Source organism: Dendrobates tinctorius, unplaced genomic scaffold, assembly GCF_039654945.1.
Source record: "Dendrobates tinctorius isolate UK_male_01 unplaced genomic scaffold, ASM3965494v1 ptg000193l, whole genome shotgun sequence".
NCBI lineage: Eukaryota > Metazoa > Chordata > Amphibia > Anura > Dendrobatidae > Dendrobates > Dendrobates tinctorius.
Window position 1 is genome coordinate 1,441,807 of NW_027361860.1, and position 22,222 is coordinate 1,464,028.

General features: G+C 49.0%; 1 long non-coding RNA gene and 1 pseudogene across 1 annotated transcript in view; both read right to left on the minus strand.

The window, feature by feature from the left end:
• The window catches only part of LOC141055990 (uncharacterized), a 303,731-nt gene that overhangs the window by 95,090 nt on the left and 186,419 nt on the right, over positions 1-22,222 (minus strand). The gene's annotated exons all lie outside the window — the stretch shown is intronic.
• LOC141055995 (bifunctional phosphoribosylaminoimidazole carboxylase/phosphoribosylaminoimidazole succinocarboxamide synthetase pseudogene) lies at positions 7,592-9,512 on the minus strand (annotated as a pseudogene).

Genomic DNA, 22,222 nt, shown 5'->3' on the forward strand with positions numbered 1-22,222 from the left:
GGGATTGGCTACTGGAAAACTATATATAGCATGTTCCTACAGCCCTTCTTTGACAGGTTGTAGAGGAGAAAGTGCAGGTTGGAGAGAAGAGCAAGTTATTGGCGAAGATGGATGTTGTCATTGGAAATATTGAAGAATTTGGCGGATTTTATAGCGGAGGCAAATTGTTTGAGGGTGATTGTTCTGGAGAAGGAGAGAGCGAGACAGCAGCGCATCAGGCATCGTAGACGACGTTTGTGGATCCACCCCATCACAGCCAAGAGAATGACGCGTGGGGTCTATTCTACACTCTGCATGGACCTTCGACGAAACCCGGATAAATTTTTTGGATATGTTAGGATGAAAATGGAGAATTTTGATTACTTGGTGGAGCGCATTGCACACCTCATAAGAAAAGCGGACACCTATTGCCGCTTCTCTGTTTCACCCGCAGAGCGTCTGATGGGGACTTTAAGGTAAGCCACATTTATTAGATGTGATCGCATCAGAGCACACTTTCACTGCAATCTTGTTGGTGGTAGTTTGTATCTCCAAGTGTTATAGCTGAGTTTTGGTATGTAATGCTGTGATTTAAAACTAATTTATTGTTTTTTAATTCCCCACAGATTTCTTGCAACTGGAGAATCCCTTTCGTCACTGCATTTCCAGTACAGACTCGGGATTTCCACCATATCTGGAATTGTGAAGTACACATGCCGTGCACTGTGGGACTCCTTAGCTGAAGAGTTTTTACCAGAGCCCACAACAGAGAGGTGGATTGAAATTGCTGACAAGTTTCAACAGATATGTCAGTTTCCCAACTGCTTGGGCGCTGTGGACGGGAAACATATCCGCATTGTAAAGCCAGCTGGATCGGGATCGGAATATTTCAATTACAAGAAATATTTTTCAATTGTCCTCATGGCCTTCGCTGACGCGGAATACAAATTTATTGCGGTTGATATTGGGGCCTATGGCCGCTCCAATGACTCAAGTTTTCAAACTGTCTGCCATGGGGCGTAAACTGTATGGAAACACCTTCCAGTTCCCACCACCTAGACCGCTGCCGCAAACATCTGGTCCACCTATGCCATTTGTCTGTGTAGGGGATGAAGCCTTCCAGCTGTCAGAACACCTTTTGAAACCGTACTCTAGCAGAGGATTGACAAGACCAAAACGCATTTTTAATTACCGCCTCACAAGAGCAAGAAGAATGGTTGAATGTACCTTTGGTATTCTGACAGCCAAATGGCGGGTCCTATTGACTGCGATCAACCTCAAGACAAACTGTGGACGAGGTGATCAAAGCGTGCATGGTACTCCACAATTTTGTTATCTGCAAGGAACCCATTTCCATTGAGGACACCTCTGAAGAAACCACCTTGCAAGATTACCATGACATTACCACTAGAAGTTCTGTGACGGTCTCAGTAATGAGGGACAATTTTGCACTATACTTTATGTCACCTCAAGGCAGAGTACACTGGCAGGATGACAGAGTGTGAAAGATTTGTGCCCAACCAAACTTGTGTACCTTCTGTACCAACAGTATATACCTTTGCCAACCAAAGTTGGCTATCTTGTCATGGTCTCTATTTTTAGCTTTAGGCCACAGGTGTGTACCTGGCTGTGTTTTATGCAAAGTATTTCACCTTTTAACAAAAGTTGTGTACATTGTTAGGAACTCACCAACAATAAACACAACTTTTTAGGTGAAATACTTTGCTTCAAACACAACCAGGAACACAACTGTGGCAAAAAGCTAAAATTTACCCACAGTTATATACCTAGTTTTGAATACCATTTCACCTTTTAAATACCCTGTATTTAACCTTTTTCGCCGCAGAAAGAAATGACAGACAACCAGTGTAAAATAATTTAACTTTTATTGAAAAATGTTTTTTTTAGTAAACTTTTTTAAAATTTTAATAAACTTGTTTAATAAAGCTTTGAAACTATAAAACTGGTCATTTTTATTTAAATACACACATTATAAATCTGTGTAGTGTGTGGTGTAAATACTGCTGGAGGGGCTGCGGGACACTTCGACACTGGGAGTGTGGAGAGAGGACTGGGATCGTGGTGGGGAAGGAACAGTTAGAGGTGAAGGTGTGGAAAAAACTACAGAATGGGTGGACATGTGGGAAGCAGAAGAGGTGGTGGGTGGGTGGTGGAGTGGAGGGTTGGGCAGGGACTGTAGGAGCAGATGATGTTGATGGCAAGTTGTATGGGGAAGGAGTCTGGTACGGGGCAGGTTGCTGGAAGTGGGGAGATGTCTGGTACGGGGCAGGTTGCTGGAAGTGGGGAGATGTCTGGTACGGGGCAGGTTGCTGGAAGTGGGGAGATGTCTGGTACGGGGCAGGTTGCTGGAAGTGGGGAGATGTCTGGTACGGGGCAGGTTGCTGGAAGTGGGGAGATGTCTGGTACGGGGCAGGTTGCTGGAAGTGGGGAGATGTCTGGTACGGGGCAGGTTGCTGGAAGTGGGGAGGTTGCTGGAAGTGGGGAGGTGGCTGGTGCTGGGGAGGTGGCTGGTGCTGGGGAGGTGGCTGGTGCTGGGGAGGTGGCTGGTGCTGGGGAGGTGGCTGGTGCTGGGGAGGTGGCTGGTGCTGGGGAGGTGGCTGGTGCTGGGGAGGTGGCTGGTGCTGGGGAGGTGGCTGGTGCTGGGGAGGTGGCTGGTGCTGGGGAGGTGGCTGGTGCTGGGGAGGTGGCTGGTGCTGGGGAGGTGGCTGGTGCTGGGGAGGTGGCTGGTGCTGGGGAGGTGGCTGGTGCTGGGGAGGTGGCTGGTGCTGGGGAGGTGGCTGGTGCTGGGGAGGTGGCTGGTGCTGGGGAGGTGGCTGGTGCTGGGGAGGTGGCTGGTGCTGGGGAGGTGGCTGGTGCTGGGGAGGTGGCTGGTGCTGGGGAGGTGGCTGGTGCTGGGGAGGTGGCTGGTGCTGGGGAGGTGGCTGGTGCTGGGGAGGTGGCTGGTGCTGGGGAGGTGGCTGGTGCTGGGGAGGTGGCTGGTGCTGGGGAGGTGGCTGGTGCTGGGGAGGTGGCTGGTGCTGGGGAGGTGGCTGGTGCTGGGGAGGTGGCTGGTGCTGGGGAGGTGGCTGGTGCTGGGGAGGTGGCTGGTGCTGGGGAGGTGGCTGGTGCTGGGGAGGTGGCTGGTGCTGGGGAGGTGGCTGGTGCTGGGGAGGTGGCTGGTGCTGGGGAGGTGGCTGGTGCTGGGGAGGTGGCTGGTGCTGGGGAGGTGGCTGGTGCTGGGGAGGTGGCTGGTGCTGGGGAGGTGGCTGGTGCTGGGGAGGTGGCTGGTGCTGGGGAGGTGGCTGGTGCTGGGGAGGTGGCTGGTGCTGGGGAGGTGGCTGGTGCTGGGGAGGTGGCTGGTGCTGGGGAGGTGGCTGGTGCTGGGGAGGTGGCTGGTGCTGGGGAGGTGGCTGGTGCTGGGGAGGTGGCTGGTGCTGGGGAGGTGGCTGGTGCTGGGGAGGTGGCTGGTGCTGGGGAGGTGGCTGGTGCTGGGGAGGTGGCTGGTGCTGGGGAGGTGGCTAGTGCTGGGGAGGTGGCTGGTGCTGGGGAGGTGGCTGGTGCTGGGGAGGTGGCTGGTGCTGGGGAGGTGGCTGGTGCTGGGGAGGTGGCTGGTGCTGGGGAGGTGGCTGGTGCTGGGGAGGTGGCTGGTGCTGGGGAGGTGGCTGGTGCTGGGGAGGTGGCTGGTGCTGGGGAGGTGGCTGGTGCTGGGGAGGTGGCTGGTGCTGGGGAGGTGGCTGGTGCTGGGGAGGTGGCTGGCATGTAATAGGAGGGGGAGGATGGAAAGTGGCTGGAGGGGGTGTAGATGTAATAGGAGGGGGAGGATGGAAAGTGGCTGGAGGGGGTGTAGATGTAATAGGAGGGGGAGGATGGAAAGTGGCTGGAAGGGGGTGCAGGTGGAGGAACTACTGTGGTGGAAGGAGGAGGTTGGGAGGTAACTTGCTGGAGAGCAGCGTGGCATAAATGCATTACATGCATCTGCTGGGCAGGAGAGAGTGTTTCCATGCGCTCCACAACAGACCTGAAAAAGGTGTGGTTTGGCGAAGATCTTGCTTCTGAATGCATGGTTTGCAGAAGTGTCTTCACCTCCAAAATGCTGGAGTTGATCTGCTGATAGCCTGCGGAGATTTGCTCTGACAAGACTTTTAGACAGTTCTGGAAAGATGCATTCAGATGCAAGAACTCTGGCGCATAAGTCTTTTCCTGACCCCTCTGCCACCCAGTACCCGCAGGTGTACTAGAGGTGGCAGGGGCAGAAGGGTGGGGTAAAGGGAAAGCGATCTCCTCACCAGCAGCTTCATGTAATGTAGGCGGCCACGATGCTCCTGTGCTGGTGGATGGGACTGATGGGTCGAATGTGTGGGAAGGCTGGGAAGGTGCAGATGTACCGGGGCGGTCGAAGTCTCCCTCGGTGCCGGTCTCCTCAGGGATCGCCTCAGAAGGGTCCAATCGTGCAGGCTCCCGAGTGCTGCTCACCGTGCTGTGGAATAAAGAGAAAAAAAAAAAATTAAAATAGTGACATGGTATGGCCCTGGCTGAAAAAAAAAAGTTACATCTAAACATTTTTTTGTCACATGTGGTGTGTAATATTTACCTTCTGGTGAGCATTGTCTCCCGGAGGAACGACAGGGCTCGTGCGTACTTGTACTTGCTCCTGCGTCCTCCAGATCCACTCGGGGCCCGCATCTCTTTATTGAACTCCTTCTTGAAACGATCCCTCACAGACTGCCACCGCTTCACAATTCTCTCCCCTGAAACAAGAAAGGACAAAGTGGTTAGTATACAACATCAGTGTTTCCCAAACTCCAGTCCTCATGGTCCCCAGGGGTCATGTTTTCAGGATTTCCAAAGTAAATAGAAATCCTGAACACATGATCCGTGGGGACCACGAGGACTGGAGTTCGGGAAACACAGGTTTAAATCAAGCAACCGGTACTGTATATACTTACGCTCTTTAATCTGGGCCCGAGCTTTGAGGTCCTCCCAGCGGTCCACAAGGAGCAAACAGATTTCCTCCCAGAGTCGTCGGGTAACGATCAGGTCAGCGTGGCGTCCGTCAGCCATATTCCAGAGCGGCTCCCTTTCTCTGACGAGATCGATGAGGCGGTCGACATCAATCCCTCCATCTTCACCGTCAGAGTCGGGAGCACGCTGTGAAGGCTGTTAAAGAAAAAGACAAAAATAACATAATTAGCCTCCACAAAAGAAATGAAATAAAAAGTGCAAAAAAACAAAGCAAAAATATTTATACTTACACGCTGGTGACCGCCGCGTTGCTGTTGCCGACGACCCTGGGAGGCACTGCGAGGACCTCTTGGCCGAGCACCAGATTGGGAAGACTAGAGAAGAAAACAAAAAAATGTTATGTCTTTGGATGTAGGCATTTTTTTGCTGTGTGTGGTCTGCAGAACATTGTTTTCTATGTGTTGTGTGTAGTGTGATGTTGTGTTTCTGCGTTTGATGAAAAAAACTTACCAATTGTGAGCCCACTCCAAGTGTCTGTCCACCCCTTCCTTCTTCTTCTGGGAGCTCCTCTTCATCTTGTGATTCCTGTTTTGAAATAAAAGGCAATGAATACACATATATTACAGAGATGATGGATTTTGGAAATAAAAACTTACCGTCAAAAGCTGACGATGCGAGGGAGGGCTCCCAGAAGATGTGCTGTCTTCCTCATGGCCAGACTCCATGGCTGTGGGTGGTGTTTCTGCTGCTGCCATTGCTGCTGCTGCATCTATTGGGCGGCTGTTGAATAAAGAGAAACAAAGGGCCAATGAATATCTTGATAATCCATAGCCCTAGTTTGGAGGAATGGGGGATTTGATAATTACCGTCTCTCATCTGCTGCTGGACTCCCCTCCCGTTGTTCAGCATGCTGCTCCATTTGGGGTGGTGCTGATGGTACTGCTACTGCAGATGTCTGCTGCCTTCTCCTGCTTCTTGGCTTGGGTGGCATGTTGGATGTGGCTGAGGGTCCCATTGTCTTGCTTTTATATATGTCCTGTGGGCAGAGCTACTGAGCATGCTCAGACCAAAAAAAACGGATCTGGCGCATTGCGGCGCTCATAGGCTTTCATTGTATGAAAAAGCCAGACACGCCGGATCCGGCGTGTCCGGCTTTTTCGACGGATACAAAAAACCTTACAGTCACCGTTTTTTCCAGACGCCGGATCGCGTCACATTGCCGGATCCGGCGAAAATCGGATGAAACGCATGGCCATCTCGATCCGGCTCTAATGCAAGTCAATGGGGGGGAAACCGGATCCGGCATTGCATTTCGACGGATCCGGTTTTAGTCAAAAGCGCCGGATCACGCCTGAAGCAGAAAACCTGATGTGTGAAAGAGGCTTTACTTGTGTGGTAGTCACTAGCACTAACGTATTTTCTCTAGATTTCATCAACCTTTGGTGAGTGCAATAGAGGCAAGAGCTATTTTACCAAATGGCACAAGAAAACCTTTGAAGATCGAGAACTTGCTGAAACTTACATCAACCATACCCATCAGCAAGAAGGAATTTCCCATCTGAAGTTGAACAACAACAATATTGGGTGAAAGAGGAGAAAGCTCAAAATAAGTCTCACCTCCAGCCATAGGCAGCCCTGCCACCCATCTTTATAGAAGAGGAGATAAGCAATGATGCATTATGGAAGATGTTTGGTCAATTAGTTTTAGTTATTACTACCATTGAGAGCATAAGTTAACTAACTTGTCTGTCTAGTTCCACAGACCTACATCAATTAAGAGAAAGTGGACAGAAGAAAGAAGACCAAGAAGAAGATGAAGTGGAAGAAGGAATCAATACATTAGAGCAATTTGATAAAGGGGATTCAAGAAGCTTCTTGAACAGTACCCAATTAGAGTAAAAGAGCCCTTCCCATCACTAACCATGTGCAAATCAGCCAAACCGCTGCACAGTACTGCCAAGACTAATGGAGGTGAGCACAGAACAGAATTCGGAATTCTGAATTATACTTCATGCAGCACTATGGGAACACCCTCCATTTTCTACTAATGGCTGCACCTTACACAAGAAGCATTTTCTACCATCTCCCTTTTGTCTCCACTTCAAGTGACATTTCCCAGTGAATGCATTTGTCTTGGTTGAAAGCAATGCTAAATTTGGAAAACCATCCAAAACACTATGTGTGAACACAGCCCAAGTGGTGGAAGAACATTCTTGTTTTGGGTTATTTATTTTGTCTTACATACAAATTACCATGAAAAGGATGTTCCTTAACATATTTCCCAGGAAAATCCATTTCAGTTTTATTTTTGTATGTTTTATTGTGTGCCTGTAAAAATGGCATAGTACTAGCAACATTGTTCATAGCTTTGACCTGGGAGTCTGAAATGCTTCCAGGGGTATTCCCCATGATGATACCATGTAATTTGAACACTGTTCCTAATGATTTCAGATTTTTTTTGGGCCCCAAAATCACCCGAGGGGGGTTGGGGTGGTAGGTCTTGGCACAAGTACTTACTGTTCACTTTTTCCCATAGACTTACATTGAGCTCATTACACAGGTTTATTGGGTATTCCAATTTGCTGGACCCAACTAATGAGCCACCGAGCTTTTTAGTGCTCTCCCATCACTAGGACTTTTCCGAATACTATTAGCGGTTTCCAAATAGCTGCATCGGAAACCTGGAGAGCTCCCATTTATCAGCGGTTAGGCGCCACAGCTCCATGTGCTGCGGCTGTGTGACAGTCACATCACATGCCTGGAGAGACCAACACATACAGGCAGTCTCATCAGGTCCTTTGTGATCAGACATCTCCCTCAGTTCACATGGGATGCCATAATTTGCACAGATTGCTTAATCTTTTCACAGTGGACTAGGTCAGAAATTCACCCCATCAACAACAATCCATTCTTGGCTATGACTAGGTCACCAGTAACTCCACTTTGTCTGCAACCCACTCAGTTTCTTTTGACTTTTCGTGGTAAGTCTGTTCATCCTTCTGCTGGGTCTGATCACCTGAGGGACATAGATGCCACAAGTCATTATCAATCACATCAGCAAAGACCATTTCTTTTTTGGTCACATCCACACCAAACTCAATCTTCATATTCACTCGGGTGCAGTCTTGTGCTGACCATGTTTTTTCCAGAATTTCAAAGATGGCCACTGTGGAATGGTTCATGATGTCCACTCCTGCCTGGCTAATCACAAGGCCAGCACAGTTTAGTTGCAATCAGCTGATTTTCAGACCATTGAGAGTCATTATTGGCATCATCCTTGAAAGACAGCTATATGTTATGAATGAGTCACCGACGAGGAAAAACAAAAACAAACTAAGCCATGGAAAACCAGAGAGGTTGGTAACTAAGCTGATTGCAGACCCCTGATCCTATCCACACAACTAGCAGTAGCCGTGGAGCGTACCGACGAAGATCCTAGATGCCTTGTCACAGTCTGAGAACTAAATAAGCCTAAAGCAAGAAAAGGGGAAATCTAAACTGCCCCAGAGCAGACCCCAAACATGTATTGTCAGTGAGGCAAGATGAAAACACAAACAGATAGAAAAATAGGCTGAGCAAATGATGGGGCCCACACTAACTAGAAAGGACAGGAAAGGAATGATGCTGTCTGCAATCACGTACAAAACCCAGCCAAAAAATGTCCAACACTTTCTGATAACAAAAACCCTGAAGCCGCTAGGCTTCAATTCCCTATATCAGCACTCTGGTATATTCTGAAGACAGAGCAAAAAGCCCAATCTGATCAGGGACAAAACGCAAACTGGCATAAACGGAGACATAAGAATGGAAATTCAGCACAGCCCCAGCAGGGGCTGGCTGACCTCAAAAACTGAGTAAACCAGACCAAATCTCATATGAAAATATAGCAGAACACAATTAGCTCAAGAAGGCAGGAACAGAACTGGAAACCAGAACCTCAGGGGAGGAAAAAAAAAAAAAGTCACCAGCACAAAATTAGGGAGTCGGCTGACTTAAATCCAGTCAGAGACTTCTGATGTCCACTCACAGTCCTCCTCCTCAGGTGGCAGGTCTCTGCCATTCAGATCAGCTTCGTTACCTATGGTCACAACTAGAGGGAGCCCGGATGGAGAACTCATGACTCCTCTGTCAACACAGCCAGCTCCACCACCCTCACCAGAAGCCAGAGGTAAACCATAAGATGAGTTCACAACAGCTATACTTTAGGAGGATAAAATTTATATCCTTCTGGTACCCCCAGGATTTCTATTTAGGAATGAACTGGTGGCTATTCTCCTGCCCACCCACTGTATAGGGATCATCTCACAGAATGACAATGAACCAGTTGCACAGCACTTAGTCACAAATGCTATCTTAATACCAGATTTTTGTAGCAGTTTGAATATGCAGCTGGTGGTCTTGTTGGAGATGGATGCTTTCCTCTCAATGTGGTCCTTCCTGGCTGCATTGCCCGCTGTGATCTGGTCCTTGGACTGCATGAGGACAAAGCCAGGGTAATTCAGGAGCTCATACAGATAGTAAGTTTTACCTTCATGCAGCTTCTTGCCCAGTCTCAACTCATGTGTGTCCATGATCATCTATGTCTATGTTAATATATTACACTGAAGGTCACTTGTCTGACCAAAACCTTTACTACTGTGTACTACTCCTGGAATAAATTGTCACCATAATACCAAGCTGAGTGCCATTTTTTGCTAGATTATATGCCAACTTGTCAACTCAGACTAAGGCGTCTTTCACACATCAGTATTTAATCAGTATTTGTATGCCAAAACCAGGAATGTCTCCAAAATAAGGAACAGGAGTCAGTCTTTCAATTATATTTTTTCTCAGTAAGTTCCATTCCCGGCTTTGGCATACAAACACTCATGCAAAATACTGACCAAACACTGACGTGTGAATGAGCCTTAACTTGGCAGTTGATGAAGAATTGGTAATAGAGGCAGGACAGCCAACAGCTTTAATTTATGATAAAAACAGAACCTGAATCTTGAGACAGAAGTCTACGGTCCTGATTGCTTTATGCATGGATCATCACACAATCTTGCATAAGAAGTGGAAATTTTCTAAGACTTCTTGGAATTACAACCATTATGGACATCCATGACATGTCACTGAATACTGCAATACTAAATCTTTCCACTGGGAGCACTGCAGAACAATGGAACACTTAGGCCATGTTCAGACGATACATTTTTCCTGCGGATCCGCAGCGGATTTTACGGCACAGAAACGCTGCAAAGCCGCAAAGTGATTTACAGTAAAATGTAAGGCTAAGTGCACACGGTGATTTTCTTCCTACGGATTTTTCCGCACAGATTAAGAAATCCGCAGGTCAAATGACCTGCATTTTTCCTGCGGATTTCTTTTTATAGCGGTTTATCCAGCGGTTTGTGTGTTTTTCCACTGCAGATTAGGAGAATGGAGCAGGTGGAAAACCACATAAAAGTAGAGACATGCTGCATTTTTTGGCCCGCACAAAAACCGCAGCGTGTGCACAGCGTTTTTTTTTATTGATTTGCATTGTACTGTAAATCACTTTGCGGATCTGCAGCGTTTCTGCACGGTAAAATCTGCTGCGGATCCGCAGGTAAAAGGCTATGTACACACGATGCATAAATCAATGAAAAATAATAAAATTTCTATAGCGCCGACATATTCCGCAGCACTTTACATTTCAGAGGGGACTTGTACAGACGATAGACATTACAGCATAACAATAATCACATAGATCATAACAGATACCAAGAGGAATGAGGGCCCTGCTCGCAAGCTTACAATCTATGAGGGAAAAAGGGGAGACACGAAAGGTGGGTGGTAACAATTGAAAAAAAAAAAAAAACGCTGTGCACACGCTGCGGTTTTCTCCACGCGGTTTTTGTGCGGTCCAAAAAATGCAGCATGTCACTTCTTTTGTGCGGTTTTCCACCTGCTCCATTCTCCAAATCAACAGGAAGAAAATCACCGTGTGCCTAAGGCCGGGGTCACACTAACCGACACAAAATACGGTCAGTAGTTTACATGCGCAATACGGATGAATGGCCCCTAAACAGTGCTCCGTATGTCATCCGTAATCAAGGTGTGGTCGCGTATTTTTCGCATGTAAACATCCGTATGTAATCCGTATGGCGAGATTTTCTCGCAGGCTTGCAAAATGGACATATAATGGAGCCCTATGACAGGGTTTATAACACAAACCAAAGAATAGATATAGACACATAGAATACATACACATTATATACATACATACATACTATATATATGTATTTTATGTGTCTATATCTATTCTTTCGTTTCTTTAATAAAACTGTCAGTGTGAGTTTACTGTATAGCGCACTGAATTGCCGGCTTTGCTAAAAGACACCGGGTGCGTATTTCTTGCAAGTCACATGTGTGGTCCGTGTGGAATCTGTATTTTTGGCGCACCCATAGCCTTGCATTGGCGTACTACGGCCGAAGTACGCTGACAATCGCAGCATGCTGCGATTGGCACGGAGCGTAGAATACGAATGAGAAATATACGGCTGGTGCGAGGGACCCCATAGAGAATCATTGGTCCGTGTCTAATGCGTGCTTTTAGCACCTCTCACTCAGCCGTATTCCTTGCCAGTGTGACCCCGGCATTACTGCCAGATATCTCCACTGGTGAAGACTGATCAGATCACTGAACTGAAATGAATTATTAGTAATAAATTCTAACAAACTTTTTTTTTAAACAAGTAATTATCCCACAAATTTACTTAGTCAACATTTGCATAATTCAGGGATAAGGTTTTGTCCATCTCAGAATAGGGGTGAACAGCCTAATGCAGAAGTAAATTTTTGGCTTTCAGGGAGAAGGAGACACCTGAGGTGAGGGGAAATGCTGGATTATACTAATGAGCCTCACAATAACCAGTGACCACATAGGAGCAGCACTGAGGAGCTGATGTGAGGCCAATGGCAGGAAGTGACGTTTCTCAGATCACCATGTTATTCTAGAAGCTGCAGCTGATCTGTTCTGGGTGGAAGTTGTCTGTCATCAAGATGATTGATAATAGATGGCTCCTAATTGTGAGCGAATCTGAACTAGATACAAGGTCAGATAGTCTTACTCACCGGTTAACGGTGTTTTTCGGAGTCCATGACAGCACCACCTGAGAGAGGGGATCCGCCCTTCAGGAACAGGAAACCTACAGATACAAAAGGGCGGCACCTCTCCCACGCATCAGTTGGATTACAGAGCACAAGAGGACCACAATGGTTAATAGCAAAATTATATACAGTACTTTACACAACTATTCTTTGCCAGTGTACATACAAGAGGAAGAGGTGCACACCCAAATTTAAACTAAAGGGAGGGAATATACGGGTGCTGTCATGGACTCCGTTACTCACCGGTTAACGGTGTTTTTCGAAGACTTTATCGGTCGTCCATGACAGCACCACCTGAGAGAATTATAGAGAGTAAAACTATTTAGGGAGGGACTACAGCCTGCAGTACCCTTATACCAAAAGAGAGGTCTGTGGAAGCACCCAAGTCTAGCCTATAATGACTATAAAAGGTGCTCGGAGAGGACCAAGTAGCCGCCTTACATATCTGGTCAGTGGACACTTCTGACCTTTCAGCCCACGAGGTCGCCATGGCTCTGGTGGAATGCGCCCTCAGCTTCCTGGGTGGCGACCTGCCTTTTGAGGTGTATGCTATTGAGATCGCTTCTCTAACCCACCTGGCTAGTGTACTTTTTGACGCTCTACAACCTTTCCTAGGGCCATGATGAGAGACAAACAGGGCATTCTTTTTTCCAGGGATCGGTAACTGCCAGATATTCTATGAGGCATTTCCTAACATCCAAGGTGTGAAGCTTCTCTTCCTTCTCATTAGCTGGATTAGGGAGGAAAGATGGAAGGACTATCTCCTGTGTCCTATGAAAGCTGGAAACTACCTTAGGTAAATATGCCATATCAGGTCTGAGTATTACCCTATCGTCCTTGAACTGTATATAAGGAGGACGTCTAGATAATGCCTGGATGTCGCTTACCCTACGAGCTGAGGTTAGAGCTACCAGGAAAGCTACTTTGAGGGACAGGTTCTTTATGGAAGCTAATGAGATAGGTTCGAATGGGGCTTCTGTCATAGCCGTGAGGACTAGGTTCAAGTCCCATGGCATGAATCTATCCTTCGCTATTGGCCTGGATCTACCTGCTGCCTTAATGAATCTACTGATCCAGTAATTACCCGCGATGTTGCAGCTAAAGAGGGCCCCCCAAGGCTGATACTTGTACTTTAAGGGTACTAGTGGAGAGCCCCATATCCAGACCTTTCTGAAGAAACTAAGATTTGGTTTACAGGTGCTGAAGCGCCAGCGACCACTCCAGAGTTCTGCAGGAATTTTTTCCAAATTCTGACAGATTTTGGTAGTGATGACTTTTCTACTTTTAAGTAGGGTGCTAATCAGGTCTGGGGAGAAGCCTTTTTCTCTCAGTAGTGTCCATTCAAACTCCACGCTGTCAGATGTAGGCCAGCCACCTGAGGATGGAACACAGGGCCCAGGGATATGAGATCCAGGATGTCCGGAAGGACCCAAGGGTCGGACACTGACATGGTCCTGAGGCAAGAAAACCAAGCCCTCCTGGGCCAAAATGGAGCGATAACTATCACCCTTGCTTTGTCTCTCCTGATTTTCTTCATCACCAGGGGTAGTAGCGATAGGGGAGGGAAGGCGTATGCTAGCCTGAAGTCCCACTTTATCAGAAAGGCATCTACCGCCAGGGGGTTCTCTCTGGGATTTAGGGAACAAAGTTGTTTTAATTTTCTGTTTTCCCTGGTAGCAAAGAGGTCTACCTCTGGTTGTCCCCATCTTTGTACAATCAGGTCGAAGATGGAGGTGCTTAGGGACCATTCTCCTTGTTTTAGTGGATTGCGGCTTAGGAAATCTGCTGTGATATTTTCCTTCCCTTTTATATGTAGAGCTGTTAAAGATTGAAAATGCTGCTCTGCTAGCCGGAATAACCGTTCTGCCACATTCATCAGGGGTTTGGAACGAGTCCCGCCTTAGTGGTTGATATAAGCCACGGTGACCTGATTGTCGGAGAACACTCGCACATGATGGCCCTGTAGATACACAAGTAGCTCCTTAGCTGCCTGCTCTACCGCTGTCAACTCTTTCAGATTAGATGACATTTCTATCTGATGATGCTCCCATAGGCCCTGTACCAGAATCTCACCCATATGAGCCCCCAACCGGAAGGGCTAGCATCCATGGTGATTATGCGGGATGTGTCATACTCCCAGGGGACCCCTTTGGATAAATTATCCTTGACTAGCCACCACTCTAGGGACTCCCTTGTGTTTCAGGACAAGGTTAGCTGACCCTCCAAGTAACCCCCAAGGACTCTGATGCCTTAAGACCTCGCCCTGCAGTTTTCTTGTATGAAACTGTGCCCACTGGACTGCCGGGATACAGGACGAGAGGGAACCCAGAAGGGACATGACTTTCCTGAGGGACATGGTAAGGTTATTGCAAGCATTCCTGTTTCTCAGAGTCTAGGATCAGGCCCAAGAATTGTTGGACTCTCACCGGCTGTAACCGAGACTTTTTAATGTTAAGCAGCCATCCTAACCCCTCTAGGGCAGACATTGCCCTTTGTAGTTGTTCCAGACAATGTTTTGCTGTTTTCCCTACGATCAGGAAGTCATCTAAGTAGGGGATCACAAGAATGTCCGATTCACGTAGATGGGCCATAATTTCCGCTACAACTTTGGTAAACACACGGGGAGCGACTGCCACCCCAAAGGGGAGAGCTGCATATTGAAAATGTTGGACTGACCCATCTAGCTGAACCGCCACTCTGAGAAACCGCTGATGGGCTGCACGAATGGGAATATGGTAGTAAGCGTCTTTTAAATCTAAGACCACAATAAAAAAGTTTTGAAACAGTAATTTTATTGTTGATTTAATTGTCTCCATCTTAAACAGGCGTATGACCAGGAATTTGTTGAGGGATTTAAGGTTTATTATAGTTCTGAAGGACCCGTCTGGTTTGCAGACCAGGAACAGGGGGGAGTAAAACCCATTTCCCGTTTCTCCCTCTGGGACCACCGTCAGGACCCTCTTACAGCAGAGATCATGCACCTCGGCCTCCAGGGCAGCTTGTTCTGGTGTGGAAGACCTGAGCGGGGTGACCTTAAATCGATCTTGGGGAACCCGGGCGAATTCTAGGCAGCTATCACCCCCAGTATCCATTTACTATTGGAAATCAAGGACCAGGCTGGGTAGAAGGCAGCTAGTCTCCCCCCTACCGGGGCAACTAGTCATTGGGGAGGTTTTTTAGTGTCACGTGCTGGACCTTCTTGACGCCCCCCTCCTCAGAACATGAAGCCTGTACCTCTCCTTTTGTCCTCCCATCTGCCCTGATCTCTGGATGGCCTTCTACGGAAATAGCCTTTCCTGGTAAAGGGACATCTGTAGGAAGGATTCGGTAGACTGGGGAACTTCTTTTTATCATCACCGGCTTTCTCTAAGAGTTCATCCAAGACTGGGCCAAACAGATATTCGCCCTCACATGGAATGGAGCAGAGTCGTGATCTGGCCTGGATATCTCCCGGCCAGCATTTTAACCAAAGGGCCCTTCGAGCTGCGTTAGATAAACTCGCAGTTCTGGCTGCCATCCTCGCAGAGTCCGCTAAAGCATCCGCCAAAAAAGCTGCCGCACTTTGGATGATTGGCAGCGTTTTCCTGATAGAAGCTCTTGACACTCCGTCCTTTAGTTGGGAATCCAATTGGTCTAGCCAGACCATCATGGATCTGGCCGGACATGTGGCAGCTATCGCTGGTCTTAGAGCACCTGCTGACATCTCCCAAGTTCCCTTCAAAAAGGAGTCTGCTTTCTTATCTAACAGGTCTTTTAAGGAGGCCATATCGTCGAAGGGAATGGAGGATTTTTTGGAGGCTTTGACTACTGCCGCGTCCAGTTTAGGGGCTTTATCCCATCTGTTTACCACTGGGTCGTCAAACGGGTACCTCCGTTTGAAGGCCGGAGGTAAGGAGCCTCTTTTTTCAGGTCTCTTCCATTCCCTATCAATTAGGCTCTGGACCTTATTTAATGGAAAGGCCTTCCGCTTCCTGGGATCTAGACCCCCGAACATCACGTCCTGAGCTGAAAGTTCCGGTTTTGTGTCTGCTACCCCCATGGTGGACCTTATTGCTTTAACTAGCTTATCCATCTGGTCTAAGGGGAAGCAGAATCGACTCGAGTCTTCCTCTGAAGATGAAGTGGAGGCCGGGGAATCTGAAGAGTCATCGATCCTTAGGGCGGTCGAGGACTCTGAACCTGAGAAACTACATTCTCTTCCCCTAGAGGAATCCTTTTTAGATAGGGCCTTTATCTCTGTCCTGATTATGTCCCTCAGGCTTGTGGTGAAGTCCGGCGTTTCTTCCGCTACCTGTATGGACGGGGGAGAGTGTAAGGGCCTGTCAATCTACCCCAGGGCCAACGTCCCCTTCCACCCCTACAGTTTGTCTCACGCATGGCTGACAACTTTTTAGGGTGGCCGTCCGGCAAGGGGCAACTACAGAGGACACATTCCCTGTGCTTCTGTTTTCCCGTAGCTTTCCTCCCCTGTGAACAAAACATAAGGGAACACTGCATCAGGGTACATTCACGGAGATCTCTTACCCATGCAGATGAGGCAGGTACCGGATCACGGAGGGAGGCAGGAGGGTCCTTTAGCCTGGAGGAACTTCTGTGGCTTTGTTCGCCCGTCCGTTTGTTTCTTCTGCTGGCCACTCGCATGCAGTTTCACTGTGGCCCATTTCTGTGGGTGCTCCTGCACCTCGTCCAGCTGCTCTAAGGGGGCTTCTGTCGTATCCATCGCTGGCCTTCAGAAGCACCTCAGCAGCGTCACCTCCTGCCTTTTAAGGCCTCCTTGCCCGGGTCAGCAGTGTTCTCGCACGCACCCCCCCACCCGGGACCCCCCCTCGACCCTCCCCCCGCAAGCTCCGGTCCTCCCCGGCCACTGCACGCTGCCCAGGACCGCTGCGCACAAGCGGCGCGCGCCGGAAGCCGGCCGGCACCCGACTTCCGGTTTTGGCGTCCCCGGCCCCGCCCCTTCCGCCGCGTCACTTCCGCCGCCCGTCTGAGGCCTGCGGGGGACGCGCAGAAGGAGCAGGCACAGCGCCCCCCGGCTCAGGCCAGGCCACAATCCCCACGCGCGCCGACCTGCGCCGCCGACCGGGCGCCACACCGGAAGAGCGCACCAGGAGGGGCCCGGGTCATACATACCTCCTGGTGCGGCAATATGGAGGCGGCTGTCCACCGGACCCCTGTCTCCCACCACTGTCATGGAGACCTGCCCGGCCCCACCGTGGCGCTTCCAGGGACCCGAGCTTGACCGAGGTAGGAGACCCCCTCGCTACCTGGGTCGGTCAGCCGGCCTGGGAATCCCTCGGCGACTCCATGATGGACGATCTGAAGGAAGTCCCGTCCTCTAGGAACAGGAAACCAACTGATGCGTGGGAGAGGTGCCGCCCTTTTGTATCTGTAGGTTTCCTGTTCCTGAAGGGCGGATCCCCTCTCAGGTGGTGCTGTCATGGATGACCGATAAAATGTCAATAGTGTTGAGCGTTACCACCCGATATCGAAAAATTATCAGGTATCGCCGATTCCGATCCCGGAAGTCCCATTCAAGTCAATAGAACAGAAATATCGGAATTAAAATAAACCCTTTCTTTCCTTGTAGGTTAATTCTACATGAAGAAAAACAATAATAATGTATTATGCATTGTGGGAGGTGTAGGAGACATTAAAGCCATAGAGGTTTAGCCCAATCAAATGGAATAGCAGGAATTAAAAAATTTTTTTAAAGACGTTCGGAGTTACAAAGATATTGACTGTTAACCTTTTATATTTTATCAGATATGTATGTTTCACTACTTCCATGCTCTTCACCTTTTTTACTTCTCCCACACTTTCTCCTTCATGATCCTCAGCAGCAGCATCTTTTTCATCAACTTATTATTCAACTTATTCATCTTCACCTTTTTATTTTTTTTGCACATTATTCATATTCTTATTCAACAATTCTTCTTCATATTATAATTCATCTTCTTCCTATTTTTCTTCATCATTCTTATTTGTGACAGGCATTTCTGTAGTTATCTATGAAAGTTTGAAGATTACACCTTCCGTTCTGCCTGTCACAAAAGATTGAACGCGGACAAATCCTGTTGTAATTTTCCAGGGGCACCACGAGGAGGAACGGACTCACTCCCATACACTGCTTAGTCTTCTTCTGCTTATAAATTAGATATCATTTGCTCTGATTTTTAGTCTTATGCTTAATGTTCTTCTGCTTCTTCGTCTTCTGTCTCTTGTTGTTCTGCATCTTGGCGCTTGTCTTCATGTTCTTTGTCCTCTCGGTCATCTGCAGGGTCATCTTTTTGGTCTTCTTCGGTGTGGTCTTCAGGGTCATCGTCAGGGAGATCCAGAGTGAGAACCAGAAACCATTTCCACAAGCTTGAACTTGGAAAAGTAGCAGAAGGTACAAGAAGGCTGAGGAACTGCCGAGTACCAGCTGACAGTACTGGAACCCGGATGGGCAGCAGAAGGAACAAGAGCAAATGGAACTAGCGAGGATCAGCTGATGGTGCTGGAATCCAGAGGGGCAGCAGAAGCTGCAAGAGCACATGAAACTAGCGAGAACCAGCTGACGGTGCTGGAACCCAGAGTGGCAGCTGAAGGAACAAGAGCCAATGGCACAACCGTGGACCAGCTGACGGTGCTGGAACACTTAATAAGCAGGAGGTACCTGTGCTACAAAGCACTACCAAGGACCAGCTGACGTTGCTGGAACTCAGATACCGAGAAGGAGGCACCTAGGCCAAAGGCACTGCCGAGAACCTGCTGACGGTGCTGGAACCCGGATGGGTAGCACAAGGTACCCATAATAAACAAAGTTGCAAGGCTGCGAGCAGGCCGCAGTTACCGAAACCCACAGTCCTACAGGGGGTGCTTGTCCTATTGGCACTACGGAACCAGCCTTTATTATCAGAACCCGCAGCCCACATAGGAAGCACAGAAACTGCTGGCACCATAGACTCTGCTAACCCGACCGCAACACGACAGGACTATGTATTAGTGGCAAAGTGACGTTGACAATCCCCGGAAACAGCAGGCGTGCTGGAACCAGGCTGGGCAGGAGGGAGTACCAGTGCCAAAGACACTTCTGAGCAGCAACTGGTGATGTTGGAGCCCAGGGTCAATCATCCAGCAGGCTGAGGCCTACTTAGAGCGAGTAGTAAATAAGATTTAGTGTGATTTTGGAGGCAACAGGAGACACCGTCATCCACACAGCAGGGGAGCAGCTGGCGTTACTGAACCCCACTAACACTCGAGCATGTGTTTCTTTGTGCAGACAGCACTTCCGAGCAACAACTGGCTGTGTTGAAGCCCAGGATCAATCAAGGAGCAGGCTGAGGCCTACTTGAAGCAAGTTTTATATCGATTGTACACTATTGATTGTAACCATGCTCCACTTAGGCTTCTGGCGCTACTGTCTCTAGTATTTCCCCTGGCCTCCAACCCCGCCAGTTGCTGCTCTGAAGTGGCGTCTGCACAATCCACACATGTTCCTGGGTTACAGGGGCTCAGTCACATCAGTTGATCCCCTGATGTGTGTCCGGCAAGGTCTCCTGCTCTGTCCACATTCCCACTACTAGTAATGGGAATGTGGACAGAGCAGGAGACATTGCTGGAAACACATCAGGGGATCAACTGACGTGACTGAGCCCCAGTAACCCAGGAACAAGTGTGGATTGTGCAGACGCCACTTCAGAGCAGCAACTGGCGGGGTTGGAGGCCAGGGGAAATACTAGAGACAGTGGAGCCAGAGGCCTAAGTGGAGCACGGTTAAAAATCAGTAGTAGTACAATTGTGGAGGGAGCAGGAAACTTTGCCGTCCACACAGCAGGGGAGCAGATGGTGTTACTGAACCCCACTAACACAGGAGCTATTGTTTTTCTCTGTGCAGACGGCACTTCTGAGCAACAACTGGCTGTGTTGAAGCGCAGGGATTACAGTTCAGGTGGTAGAAACATGAACACAACAGGAGACCTGGATACTGTTGCCAACCAATTATTCTGGTAGAGGACTGGCAAATTTTGGCGAGATCCAGGCCTTGTTCATTTTCAGAAAAGTAAGCCGGTCAATGTTATCGGAGGATAGTAGCGTGCGACGGTCTGTTAGTACACCACCTGCGGCACTAAAGACGCATTCCGATAATACACTGGCAGCAGAGCAAGCCAGCACCTCCAATGCTTACTGGCTAAGCTCTGGCCATGTATCCAGCTTTGAGACCCAAAACTTGAAGGGGGAAAAGCCGTCTGGGAGTACACTGACAGGGAAAGACATGTAGTTTGTCACCATCTGACGGAAAACGTTGCCTCCTGCTGACTGGAGCCCTCTGATTGTGTAGACATTTGTGGCGGACACACAAAACTTGGCCACATTTGGGCCATACTGGTCTTGCCTTGTGCCGAGGCGCTGCCTCTGTGCCTTCCTTGTACAGAGCTTCCTCCACTGCCCCTACGCACAGAGCTGCTTTGTAAAGCACTAGCAGCACTGCTCTCGGGTGGAATGGAGAACATGATGGACTGCACCAGTGTGTCTTGGTACTCCCGCATTTTACGCTCCCGGTTCAACGGTGTGATGAGGCTTTGCAAGTTGTCCCGGTAGCGAGGATCTAGGAGGGTGTACACCCAATAATCAGCCGTGTTGAGAATGTGAGCGATGCGGCGGTCGTTTCTCAGACACTGCAGCATGAAATCAACCATGTGCTGCAGACTCCCAACTGCCCAAGAAATGCTGTCCCCTGCTTGAGGCGTCATCTCTGCCTGCTCTGCATCACCCCACCCTCGCTGTACATACTGACTAGAGCATTGTGTACCTCCCTCCTCTTTAGAGATGTCTTCCTCCTCCATTGACTCCTCCTCACAAAGTGTCCCCTGCCTAGGCCTTTGTGAGGAACCACGTAGCACAGACTGTCCAGAAGCAGATTGCATTTGTGACTGCTCATCCTCCACCTCTTCCAAAACCTCCTCCCTTAGTGCTTGCAGTGTTTTTTGAAGCAGGCAGATAAGGGAGACAGTCATGCTGACTAGTGCATCATCTGCACTCACCATCCGTGTGGAATCATCGAAGGCACACAAAATGAGGCAGATGTCCTTCATAGAGGCCCACTCAGTGGTGCTGAAGTGTGACCGGCGCACAGTGCGACTTGTTTGTGCCCGATGCAGCTGGTACTCCATGACTGCTGCCTGCTGCTCAAACAACTGCTCCAACATATGCAACGTTGAATTCCACCTGGTGGGTAGGTCACATACGATGCGATGTTCCGGAAGGCGTAATCGGCACTGCAGAGCAGCAACACGCGATCTTGCTGTGCTGGAACGCCGCAAGTGAGCGCACTCTATGCGAACCTTGTGCAGCAGTGCCTCAAGATCCAGATAGTCCCTCAGAAAGCTCTGCATGACCAAGTTCAGCACATGTGCCAGACATGGGATGTGAGAGAAGTTGCTTGGGCCCAGAGCTGCCACCAGACTTCGGCCATTGTCACACACTACCAAGCCCGGCTGGAGATTCGCTGGCACAAACCACACCTCGCTCTCCTGCTTGATGGCATTCCAGAGCTCCTGCGCTGTGTGGCTTCGATTCCCCAAAGAAATTAATTTGAGTATGGCCTGTTGACGTTTGGCCACAGCTGTTCTCATATCGGTCGTAACAGGCTCCTGCAGCGCTGTTTCTGAGGAACTTGAGTAGGAGGAGGAGTCAATGTGTACAAGACTGGATTCCTGCAATCTGTGGAGTTGGCAGAACACGTACAGCGCCACACTCCAGATCTGTACCCAGCTCCGTTGGCCTAGTTTTCAGTGTATCTGTGTAACTCCACCTCGTGCTTGGTACGCACATCTTTCCACATATTTGTGGTATTGAGGTTGCTGACATTTTTCCCTCTTGACTTTCTGATGACAGCTTGCATTTGACAAAGCAAATGTCATCTGCAACTGTCAAAAAAGGACCACACACACTGCAAGTCTTGGGAGCCCCCGGTTTTGGCTTTTGAAAGAGGAATGCTTTTAACGGGTGCCGAAGTGGAGGCTACAGGCAACCAAGTCTGCCCCCTCCCTCTCCCTCCTGTTTTGGCTGTTCGGGGAATCTCTTCCTCAGAGATGCTCCCACCACCTTCCTGTTCCTCACACCATGATGGGTCAAGGACCTCATCATCTACACTCCCCTCTTCAAA